Here is a 12,831-nt window from a genome sequence, read left to right as displayed (position 1 = left end):
GCAGAAGCGACTCTCATCGCTGAAGACGACACGTCTCCATTCGTCCCTCCATTCACGCCTGTCGCGACACCACTGGAGGCGGGCTGCACGATGTTGGGGCGTGAGCGGAAGACGGCCTAACGGTGTGCGGGACCGTAGCCCAGCTTCATGGAGACGGTTGCGAATGGTCCTCGCCGATACCCCAGGAGCAACAGTGTCCCTAATTTGCTGGGAAGTGGCGGTGCGGTCCCCTACGGCACTGCGTAGGATCCTACGGTCTTGGTGTGCATCCGTGCGTCGCTGCGGTCCGGTCCCAGGTCGACGGGCACGTGCACCTTCCGCCGACCACTGGCGACAGCATCGATGTACTGTGGAGACCTCACGCCCCACGTGTTGAGCAATTCAGCGGTACGTCCACCCGGCCTCCCGCATGCCAACTATACGCCCTCGCTCAAAGTCCGTCAACTGCACATACGGTTCACGTCCACGCTGTAGCGGCATGCTACCAGTGTTAAAGACTGCGATGGAGCTCCGTATGCCACGGCAAACTGGCTGACACTGACGGCGGCGGTGCACAAATGCTGCGCAGCTAGCGCCATTCGACGGCCAACACCGCGGTTCCTGGTGTGTCCGCTGTGCCGTGCATGTGATCATTGCTTGTACAGCCCTCTCGCAGTGTCCGGAGCAAGTATGGTGGGTCTGACACACCGGTGTCAATGTGTTCTTTTTTCCATTTCCAGAAGTGTATGTGTAGATACAGGCTAGAGCCAAACACTACAGCGTCATCATATATGTTCCATTAACGAGTAACACGTTACCAGTGGCATTAAAGAGAACGAAATCTTGAGTTTCGTTGAGTGCCCGTTGTTCAGCGACCGACAATTCGCAACAGCCCTAAACGTGCCGCTGACTGCGTGCTACTAGTTTCGCCGTCCTTCACTGCGTCGCCCCTGACGTGTTAGAGTCAAGAGCAGACAGGCTCCAGGAAGCCCGTATCCTCTGGAGAAAGCAACGGCCGCGCCCCGATCTGTACACAGCACTGTACACTGTCTCTGTCTGTGTGTGTGTGTGTGTGTGTGTGTGTGTGTGTATTTACGCAATGCACTTGCCGCGACCCGCCGAGTCACGGCCGCGATAGCTATGCGTCGCTACGCCGTGCCGGAATGCGGCAGATAACAGCCTCTGAAAGAAAGCGTCCCCAGCACGTTCGCTTTCACCCCTAGGTGCTCAGATACTGCCATCTCGGACCGCCTCGGCCGGTCCATCTGTCCCGTGCACCCGATATGACACAGAAAGCGAGAAGCTGGTAGTGGTAAGGCACCAGGTCACAAAAACAAACATTACACTTCAACCAGAAAAGGCAAATTTATTTTTAAAAACATATTTCTTTAGCACGTAAAATCTGAGTTAAACCAGATCAACAATACAGTTGTACTAGGACTGTTAATATTTTTAAAAATATTGGGGATTCAAGCCGGCCGCTGTGGTCGAAAGGTTCTAGGCGCTTCAGTCCGGAACCGCGCGGTTGCTACAATCGCAGGTTCGAATCCTGCCTCGGGTGTGGATGTTTGTGATGTTCTTAGGTTAGTTAGGTTTAAGTAGTTCTAAGTCTAGGGGACTGATGACCTCAGATGTGAAGTCCCATAGTGCTTAGAGCCATTTGAACCTTTTTTTGGTGGGGGGGAGGGGGGAGAGAGATCCAATATATCTATACTTAAAAAAATATCATTAACGACTCTCGATTATCCGAAAAGTCACAATATGGTTCAAATGGCTCTAAGCACTATGGGACTTAACATCTGACGTCATCAGTCCCCTAGACTGAGAACTACTTAAACCTAACTAACCTAAGGACACCACACACATCCATGCCCGAGGCAGGATTCGACCCTGCAACCGTAGCAGCAGCGCGGTTCCGGACTAAAGCGCCTGAAACCACTCGGCCACAGCGGTCGGCTAGTCCCGATATATTGATGGAAAAAATATCGACGTACCTGCCTATAAAAATATCGGCTGCATATTGTAAATATATGCCGGTTTTAGAGCTGCTGCCTATATAAATATCGGCTGCATAATGTAAATATATGCCGGTTTTAGAGCTGTGTATTTAAGTATTGATTTATTATTAGATGTTCCGTACATCAACAAGCCAGCAGCCTGCCTACCCCCCCAGAGCAAAAATTTAAAGGAATACAATGCACGTTCACGCTTGACGATAACCACTTTGCTAATAATGGGAACTGCATTTAAGTGGTACAATAAAAGGTGTCCGATGGGTACGTCGTTAGGTTTCGTCAAGTATCGTATTTTTCCGAAACACGTCATGTCGACTTCCCTGTTCTTTTTTTTTTTCATTTCTGCCAACGCCAGCGAACTAGCAGTTGTAGAGTCAAAATTGCATACTGAAACTAAACGTTGCAGTTTCTGTTGGCAGCGCCGATCGCCGACTGCGTCAGCATTTTCCCTCACGCGTCTCCACCAACCGCAAAGACCAACCCTGTGATTTAATTTTTGTTCATCATTTTCAGCAACTGTTTTTGAAGACTGCTGATGTGAAGAAATAGCAACTGGTGTGCTATTTATTCACATCGGAAATATTGTTATCCCATTCTTACCGCCATTCCCCAGTGCAATCGGACTTCTTTCTCTGTGCCACATTTACTTGCTTCATACAGTTAAAAAAAAAAGATTGGACGTGATGAAAGCTCAAAAAGTAGGAAAATTCCTTCACATAGCGAAAGTAAAGTTACGTTCTACTACAACTTCAAAAAGACAACTAAAAATGTTTACCAAATATTGTGAAAAAATATGCACTACTGACCATTAAAATTGGTACACCAAGAAGAAATGCAGATGATAAACGGGTATTCATTGGACAAATATATCATACTAGAACTGACATGTGATTATATTTTCACGCAATTTGGATGCATAGATCCTGAGAAATCAATACCCAGAACAACCACCTCTGGCCGTAATAACGGCCTTGATACGCCTGGCCAATGAGTCAAACAGAGCTTGGATGGCGTGTACAGGTATAGCTGCCCATGTAGCTTCAACGCGATAGCACAGTTCATCAAGAGTAGTGACTGGCGTATTGTGACGAGCCAGTAGTTCGGCCACCATTGACCAGACGTTTTCAATTGGTGAGAGATCTGGAGAATGTGCTGACCAGGGCAGCAGTCGAACATTTTCTGCATCCAGAAAGGTCCGTACAGGACCTGCAACATGCGGTAGTGCATTATCCTGCTGAAATGTAGAGTTTCGCAGGGATCGAATGAAGGGTAGAGCCACGGGTCGTAACACATCTCAAATGTAACGTCCACTGTTCAAAGTGCCGTCAATGCGAACAAGAGGTGACCGAGACGTGTAACCAATGGCAACCAATACCATCACGCCGGGTGATACGCCAGTATGGCGATGACGAATACACGCTTCCAATGTGCGTTCACCGCGATGTCGCCAAACACGGATGCGACCATCATGGTGCTGTAAACAGAACCTTGATTCATACGAAAAAATGACGTTTTGGCATTCTTGCACCCAGGTTCGTCGTTGAATACATCATCGCAGGCGCTCCCGTCTGTCATGCAGCGTCAAGGATAACCACAGCCATGGTCTCCGAGCTGATAGTCCATGCTGCTGCAAACGTCGTCGAACTGTTCGTGCAGATGGTTGTTGTCTTGCAAACGTCGCCATCTGTTACTGTAGGGATCGAGACGTGGCTGCACGATCCGTTACAGCCGTGCGGATAAGGTGCCTGTCATCTCGACTGCTAGTGATACGAGGCCGTTGGGATCCAGCATGGCGTTCCGTATTACCCCCCTGAACTCGCCGATTCCATATTCTTCTAACAATCATTGGATCTCGACGAACGCGAGCAGCAATGTCTCGATACGATAAACCGCAATCGCGAGAGGCTACTATCCGACCTTTATCAAAGTCGGAAACGTGTTGGTACGCATTTCTCCTCCTTACACGAGGCATCACAACAACGTTTCACTAAGCAACGCTGGTTAACTGCTGTTTGTGTATAAGAAATTGGTTGGAAACTTTCCTCATGTCAGCGCGTTGCAGGTGTCGCCACCGGCGCCAACCTTGTGTGAATGCTCTGAAAAGCTAATCATTTGTATATCACTGCATATTCTTCTTGTCGGTTAAATTTCGCGTCTGTAGCACGTCATCTTGGTGGTGTAGCAATTGTAATGGCCTGTAGTGTAATATAAAATAAAAATATCGGTACTAAATATTGGCACATTGATATCGATATATCGGCGGAAAAGTATCGGTATATCGGTATCTCGGTATATTATCAACAGTCCTAAATTCTATACTACCATATACAGACAAGCAGTTGTTTAACATTGTTAACAAAAATCTCGAAAAGTTCTTGATCGAACCAGTTCACATTTTTATTCGATACTGTAATAAGCGCCAACGGCCTTGCCGTAGTGGTAACATCGGTTCCCGTCAGATCACCGAAGTTAAGCGCTGTCGGGCTGGGCTAGCACTTGGATGGGTGACTATCCGGTCTGCCGAGCGCTGTTGGCAAGCGGGGTGCACTCACCCATTGTGAAGCAAAACTGAGGAGCTGCTTGATTGAGAAGTAGCGGCTCTGGTCTCGGAAACTGACATACGGCCGGGAGAGCGGTGTGCTGACCACATGCCCCTCCATATCCGCATCCAGTGACGCCTAAGGTCTGAGGGTGACACGGCGGCCGGTCGGTACCGTCGGTACCGTTGGTATTCACGGCCTCTTCGGGAGGAGAGAGAGTTTTACTGTAATATACATTCGATTTTACAAAGGCTACATATTTTTAACGTTGGGGTACATATATATATGTATATATACACAATATAAAGAGGCAACTTTGTTAGCAATAATCCAGAAACGTTGTCGACCGATTTACTTGAAGCTTTTACATCATATGTGCTGTTTGAGGCTTTCCCGGCGCTGCATCTGCTTGATAGGTTCTCGGGACTTACGCCGGATAATATTGTAGAAGCCGCACAATATTTCAGCGAGACAACTGCCCGCCATCTTCAGGTGCTACTGTCGCGTCGCTGAGAAACGCGCCAATTTATATACTGGCTTTCTAGAACAGCGCAGGCGCCAGCGGGGCATAACGTCATCGAAGACCAATCGTAGACAGTGTCGAATACCAGAGTCCTCTGCTGGAGAAACGGGTTGCGGTCTGCGGAAGCGCGCCGCGGCGCGGGAAATGCGGCCGGGAGCGACGGACCCCGTTCGCGCGCGCGGGTACCTCTACGGGGAGGAGATGGTTAACGCAGTACGTGAGTTCGATAAACTCCGCAACAAAAGGAAGAGACTGTTGTGCTCTCTCGCGTTCTTACTGAGATGTCGGGACCAGCAAACTACACCAACTTTCGCCAAGTTTACCCATTATGTGGACTCTGCGGAGGCCAGGAGAATTAAACAACGAGCAAGCAGGGCACTGGTGAGAGAAAGAATCCGTTATACTAGACGAGTATTAGACCAAGTCTCCAGAAGCCTGCTCTCACTTCACCTGAAGATCTCGTCGGGTCTGTCAGCGGATTCCTGGGAGTGGGTGGACAGTTCTACTTGGGCGTTTTCGGACTGGATGCGGCAGCAAATCACAGCGCGTCAAACTTCTAAGTTCCAACGCCTTACACACCGGTCATTGCAAGAAGAGAAATTTAGCAGACGGACTGTGTTTAATCTCACAGATAAACCACTGAGTGAGGCTGCAATGTCAATGTTAGAAAAGGGACTTAATTTTGCGCCTACTCCCAAGACCTTGCCCATCAAGGAGTTCATCAGTGCCGTTGAACAAGGTGTTTTAAAACTTCCGAATGACGCTGCTGAAGAAATAAGGCGAGAGGCTTGTAGATCAATAACCAGGATGCCTGCACCCAAGCAGAACGTCACCACTGAAGAAAGAAGAGCGCTCCGTTCTTTAAAAGAAGACAATGATATAGTAATTTTACCAGCTGACAAGGGTAACGCCACTGTTCTTATGCCTGCTACATCTTATTCTGGCAAGATGATGGACCTACTACAGGATACAGCGTATCGTCGACTCCAGAAAGATCCGACGGATGCCGTACAACGGAGGACATCCGCTCTCCTCAAATCCAGCCAACTTCCTGACCATCTGAAGAAGAGTTTAAGAGAACGAGCGCCAGTTCCGCCACGACTTTATGGCCTGCCTAAGATACACAAGGAGAATGTTCCGCTTCGCCCTCTCGTTAGTAATATAGGTGCCCCAACATACCATCTAGCTAAACATCTGGCTTCTCTTCTGAGTCCCATGGTGGGGAAATGTGAACACCATATTGGAAACTCAGAAGATTTTATACGGCGAATGAAGAACTTGCGTCTTGAATCTACAGACTTACTAGTGAGTTTCGATGTGGTTTCCTTGTTCACACGGGTGCCTCTGATGGACTCATTACAACTTGTAGGAGCCAAGCTGGAAGGGGACGTCTTCCACTTTTTCAAACATGTGCTTACCTGGACTTATTTTTTATTTAACAACCAGTATTTCGAGCAGACTGACGGTGTTGCTATGGGTAGCCCTTTGTCTCCCATAGTAGCAAATCTTTTTATGGAAGATTTCGAGGACAAAGCACTTCAGACGGCGGTTCTGAAACCCAAATGTTTTTGGAGATATGTAGATGATACGTTTGTGGTTGGCCGCATGGGACAGCAACGCTTCCTTCTTTCCTGGAACATTTGAACTCCATCCATCCAAGTATCTGTTTTACCATGGAGGTAGAAAAAGATGGTGAGCTCCCGTTTCTGGATGTTTTGGTGCGTAGAAAAGGTGACGGCTCCTTGGGTCACAGTGTGTTCCGGAAGCCTACGCACACAGACTTGTATTTACAAGCTACGAGCTGTCATCACCCCTCACAGCGCAGCGGTGTATTACGGACGCTAGTGCATAGGGCTAGACACATCTCAGATCAGGACAGCTTATCAAAAAATGGCTCTGAGCACTATGGGACTCAACTGCTGAGGTCATTAGTCCCCTAGAACTTAGAACTAGTTAAACCTAACTAACCTAAGGACATGACAAACAACCATGCCCGAGGCAGGATTCGAACCTGCGACCGTAGCGGTCTTGCGGTTCCAGACTGCAGCGCCTTTAACCGCACGGCCACTTCGGCCGGCAGGACAGCTTATCGGCAGAGCTCAACCATCTCCGCTCTGTATTTGCCCAGAACGGGTACTCCGAGAAGCAGATCCGGAACGCGTTTCGACCAGCACGCTCCAAACCTCAAGAACAACCTGATGAAGCAGATAACACCACAGGGTTGGTTTTTCTACCGTATGTCGGTGGCGTGTCTTTTAAGGTGGGCAGAATTTTCAAGAAACACCATATTAAATGTGTTTTCCGGCCTCCAGCAAAAGTGAAATCGATGCTGGGCTCTGTTAAAGACAACCTCGGCCTGAGGAGACCAGGAATATACAAAATCCCGTGCCAGTGTGGGAAATCTTATATTGGCCAGACGTGTCGTACGGTCAAAGACAGATGCGACGAACATAAACGTCACACGAGGTTGGGTCAGCCAGAGAAATCTGCGGTTGCTGAACATTGCCTTGACACGGGACACGACATGAATTACGAAGAAACCAAGATCCTCTCGCATGCTTCCACATACTGGGACTCCATCATCAAAGAGGCGGTCGAAATACGTATAAGCAGTGAGCTAATAAACAGAGACACGGGGTTTCACCTGAGCAAAGCCTGGGAACCAGCCTTGTCGGCACTAAGGAACCGTCAGCCACAGATTAGCAACTGCACCGAGTCAACGCAGATGGGAAGCCTTAGCGCAGATGCTTAAATCGGGCGCCAACACCTCGCGCGCGCGAACGGGGTCCGTCGCTCCCGGCCGCATTTCCCGCGCCGCGGCGCGCTTCCGCAGACCGTGACCCGTTTCTCCAGCAGAGGACTCTGGTATTCGACGCTGTCTACGATTGGTCTTCGATGACGTTATGCCCCGCTGGCGCCTGCGCTGTTCTAGAAAGCCAGCATATAAATTGGCGCGTTTCTCAGCGACGCGACAGTAGCACCTGAAGATGGCGGGCAGTTGTCTCGCTGAAATATTGTGCGGCTTCTACAATATTATCCGGCGTAAGTCCCGAGAACCTATCAAGCTTTTACATCATATTTCAACAAACGTTCTGGTGGCGGTAGGCTATGTAAATTTTAATATAGATGATATATAAATATATATTTAAAATTTACACTAATATATGTGTATATTAGGGGAAACGTAGTAAAAATCTAAAAACGTTTTGGACCAGTTTATTTCAGACTTTTACTCGAGACATTATTTAACAAACTTTCAGGTAGACAGAAGACATATACATATGTCTTTAACGACGCTGTACAGGTTTTCTGTTAAAACCAACTGTGAGAAATAAAATGCTGTGCTGTGAAAACAAGCGGTTTCGTTTTCTTTCCTGCAGTCAGTTCCAACTACGACAGCAGTGCTTGTGTAATAATAAAACGAATTTCAGCAAACGTTACTTCATCACATAACAACGGGCTACGAGGCACTATGAGAAACTAGTGACATAAATGGGCAATGGTAAAGAATGTGCTGAGATAAACACAGGGAATTACCAATGAAAGTTTAATATATGATAAGTTAAAAATAATAACGGCGAAATTACGTAAGTTTTGACCCCATAGCCTCAGTCAGGTATCTGGCACTACATAAATCCAATAAGTCATAGTATGACCTCAGTTATTGGCAGAACAGACGAAAACATTTTAATTAACGTATGCTGCTAAAACGTACATAAAGCATCAAAAAGACTCGAGTGAGGAAAATCCTGTACACAGGGCAAGCTCTTTCTGGAGTACCGCGCCACTTCGCCGCAAACTGTCCTTCTGTTCTTTAAACTAGCCGCTCATCAGATCTCTGCATAATTTTTGAGGTACCTTCTTGAAACCAGTGGATTGCCATGATGTAATTTGTTTGGGCTTCATCGTCCGTTTTGGACTTGGATCTCTACGTCCGGCTAATTTTGATACATTGACGTAGCGCCATTTAGCATTTTATTAGTTTGGTCTGACAACGAATGTTGGTTTCCATTTTCCGTGCTGCTTAGCCCTTGGAACTTAGTTACGTGAGTAACTTTTTTTCTATTTCATATGTCTTCAAATATCTAATTTTTTTATATTAGAAGGTATTTTCGGATCTGTTACTCCATGATTCATCGTTTTCCAGACACCACCTAAGAAAGTGGTCTCCCGTGCCACGAAACCGGTTGTGGTCTGATAACAAAAAGGTTAAATATATCAGAAGAGGCTTCTTAAGCCCCAAAGTGAAAGTTGACGGTTCAGTTAATCTCTGTAAACACACAAATCGGAAGAGGCAAGGAACCACTATAAAACTATATGAAATACGTTATTTGGATCCAGGTACATAATAAAGCGGAATGCAAATCTCAGCCAAAAAAAAAAAAAAAGAGGGAATGTACGTAGCACGGGGCGTGAAGAAGACTGCCACTTGGCTGCAGAGACAAAGCCGTAAAATCACGCTTTTGATACACACAGCTTAGCACTATCTAGTTGAAACACTACCTAAGGTCGAAATGTCTGTAACTGAGAAATCAGGAGCTGTCGCAGCGCATGTATAAGTGTATCCATACAAGCTGTATGAGTTATGCTACCATTTCTAAAAGCCTCAAAGACACGTGCAAGTGTAGCTACAAAAAAATACATAAGTAACACTACCATTTGCAGCTAAACACATAGTTGTATCTAGCAGATTTCCTTGAAAATAAATTTTTGTAATCAGAGAAAGATTTCATGCTCACTCTGTATAACGCCTCCATAGTTATAACTTAGTTCACGTGAGACATTGTAGGCTCACGTTTTAGTAACAGGTACATGGAACTTTCTTATATCTGTCAGAGCGACGGTGGGTTTGACAAAAATGATGTTGTTGGTGTATGGTACCCGTAAGATGCCTAGTAGTGATGTGAAGAGGGTTCAAATGGCTCTGAGCACTATGGGACTCAACATCTATGGTCATCAGTCCCCTAGAACTTAGAACTACTTCAACCTAACTAAACTAAGGACATCACACACATCCAAGCCCGAGGCAGGATTCGAACCTGCGACCGTAGTATGAAGAGGGTGACGTTCATAAATAATTGAAAACAAGTGATTTCTTTTTCCCGACCTTATTCTGTATCTTCCTTACAGGATCGAGAAGTTAATCTGTATTCGGGAATGTTAGTGGCACAGGAAGCGAAGGGCTATTTACAGCTTTTACAGAAACCATACGGCAATTATAAGAGTCGACGAGCACGAAAGAGAAGCAGTGGGTGAGAATGAAGTCAGACAGGATTGTAGCCTGTTCCCGATGTTATTCATTCTGTACACTGAGCAAGCAGTAAAGGGAACAAAAGAAAATTTTGGAGTAGGGAGAAGAAACAAAAACTCTGAGGTTTGCCGACGACATTGTAATTCTGTCTGAGGCAGCAAAAGACTTGCAAGAGCAGTTTAACAGAAGCCACTGTCTTGAAAGGAGGTTTTATGATGAACATCAACATAGGCAAAACAAGTATAATGGAATGTAATGGAATTAAATCGGGTGATGCTAAGAGAATTAGATTTGGAAACGAGACACATAAAGTAGCAGATGAGTTTTGTTATTTGGGTAGCAAAATAAATGATGATGGCCGAAGTAGGGAGGGTATAAAATGTAGACTGGCGATGGCAAGAAAAGCATTTCTGAAGAAGAGATATTTGTTTACATCGATTATAGATTCAGATGTTAGAAAGTATTTTATGGAGTGTAGCAATGTACGGAAGTGAAACGTGGCTGATAAACAATTTAGACAAAAAGAAAATACACTAATGGCCATTAAAATTGCTATACCACGAAGGTGACGTGCTACAGGCGCGAAATTCAACCGACAGGAAGAAGATGCTGTGATATGCAATGATTAGCTTTTCAGAGAATTCACACAAGGTTGGCGCCGATGGCGACAACTACAACGTGCTGACATGAGGGAAGTTCCCAACCAAGGGTCGGATTGTAGCCTGTCGCGATTGCGGTTTATCGTATCGCGACATTGCTGCTCGCGTTGGGCCATGGCTGCGGTTACCCTTGACGCTGCATCACACACAGGAGCGCCTGCGATGGTGTACTCAACGACGAACCTGGGTGCACGAATGGCAAAACGTCATTTTTTTCGGATGAATCCAGGTTCTGTTTACAGCATCATGATGGTCGCATCCGTGTTTGGCGACAACAGTAACAACAACAACAGCAACAACAACAACAACATCAGTGGTACAGGACATCTGGCTGCCCTTCCTACCGCCAACACCCTTTCCCTCCCCTTCCGCGAGACGGAAATTGTGTACCCATACGAAAATATCAGAACATTTTCAAAGTGCTTACGAATCGTGCAACCGAGGCCAAATGTGGACACCAGCCTGGTGGGGCGGGTTCGATCCGTGGCCGGCGCGCCTTTCCCAGTCCCAGAAGCGAAGTGCTAAATCGCGCGGACATCCGGGCGGATCGGTTAAAGAATATTAATATAGTGTGGAAGCCATAATGTTTGGGGCGTTACGATGTTTAATCGCAAGTCAAGTCCAAAGGATGAACTGGACATAACTTTGTGAAAGTATTTAGAAAAGAATATGTACAAAACTGTAGAATGTGCCAAGCCTTTTATTGTTAGAAAAATAGATAAGAGAAGATTTCAAAACTAAGTTACACATTATTATGACAGGACAAGTATCTTTTATTGAATGGTGCACTACACTTCAAAGTTTCAGAAAATAATGACATTATTTTTCTCTTTTTAAGTGAACATACCGCCATTTGACTGTATTGTTGTTTCTTTAATTACGACTCAGAGTTTCGGTCTTTTAAAACATTTTCAAGTGATTGAGTCTATGTCACCAATATATATTGCAAGACATCAGGCTCAAAATTGGCCATAAATTAAGAAAAATATTGGCTCCCACGATTTTTTCTTAATTAATGGCCGATTTTGAGCCTGGTGTCCTGCAGTGACATGAGCTCAGTCACTTGAAAATGGCGCGAAACGCCGAAAGACTGGGTCGTAATTAAAGAAACAACAGTACAGTCAAATGGCGGTATGTTCATTTAAAAATTATTGTGTGGCTGTTCCTCAGCAACTTCAAAAGTTGTTTACTGTTTCTCAACATAGCTACCCAGTCTCCGTAAAGACTGGTCGGAACGTTCTAGCAATCTTTCAATTTATCGACGATAGAAATCCGTTCCTTGACCACCGAGTCATTCGAGAGCCACTGAGAGAACGTTCTCATTGTTGAAAAATCTCTTTTCCTCAGAAGTTCCTCCTCGATTGCGTGGCTGATATTCTCTATGGTCGATGTCTCTGGCTTTCCTTCCTGTTTAGCATCAGTAATGTCAGTGCGACCATGGTTAGTTTTTTGACACCATTTTTCTGATGCTGGAAGTGTAGTTGCATTTGGTCCATTTACTGTCATAATTTCACAATGATTCCGCATGCCATTTGGATTTCTTCTACATGTACATCTACATATATACCCTGCAAGCCCCATGACTATCTATATGCCTTCATATGAGCTCAAATTTCTCTTATCTTATTTTCGGGGCCCTTACTCGAAATGTATGATGACGGCAGTAGAACCGTTCTGTAGTCAGTTTCAAATGCCGATTCTCAAAATTTTCTCAAGAATATTCCTGGAAAAGAAAGTCGCCTTCCCTCCAGGGATTCCCATTTGTGTCCCTGAAGCATCACTGAAACACTTACGTGTTGTTCGAACCTACCGGTAACAAATCTAGCAACCCACCTCTGCATTGCTTCGACGTCTTCCTTTAACC

General features: G+C 45.8%; 1 pseudogene; it reads left to right on the top strand.

Moving 5' to 3' along the window:
- Positions 1–4,412: 4,412 nt before the first annotated feature.
- LOC124796845 lies at positions 4,413–4,530 on the top strand (annotated as a pseudogene).
- The last annotated feature ends 8,301 nt before the right edge of the window (positions 4,531–12,831 follow it).

This window comes from Schistocerca piceifrons, chromosome 4 (assembly GCF_021461385.2).
Source record: "Schistocerca piceifrons isolate TAMUIC-IGC-003096 chromosome 4, iqSchPice1.1, whole genome shotgun sequence".
NCBI classification, from domain to species: Eukaryota; Metazoa; Arthropoda; class Insecta; order Orthoptera; family Acrididae; genus Schistocerca; species Schistocerca piceifrons.
Note: the sequence above shows the minus strand (reverse complement) of the source record. Positions and strands in the feature narration are given on the sequence as shown.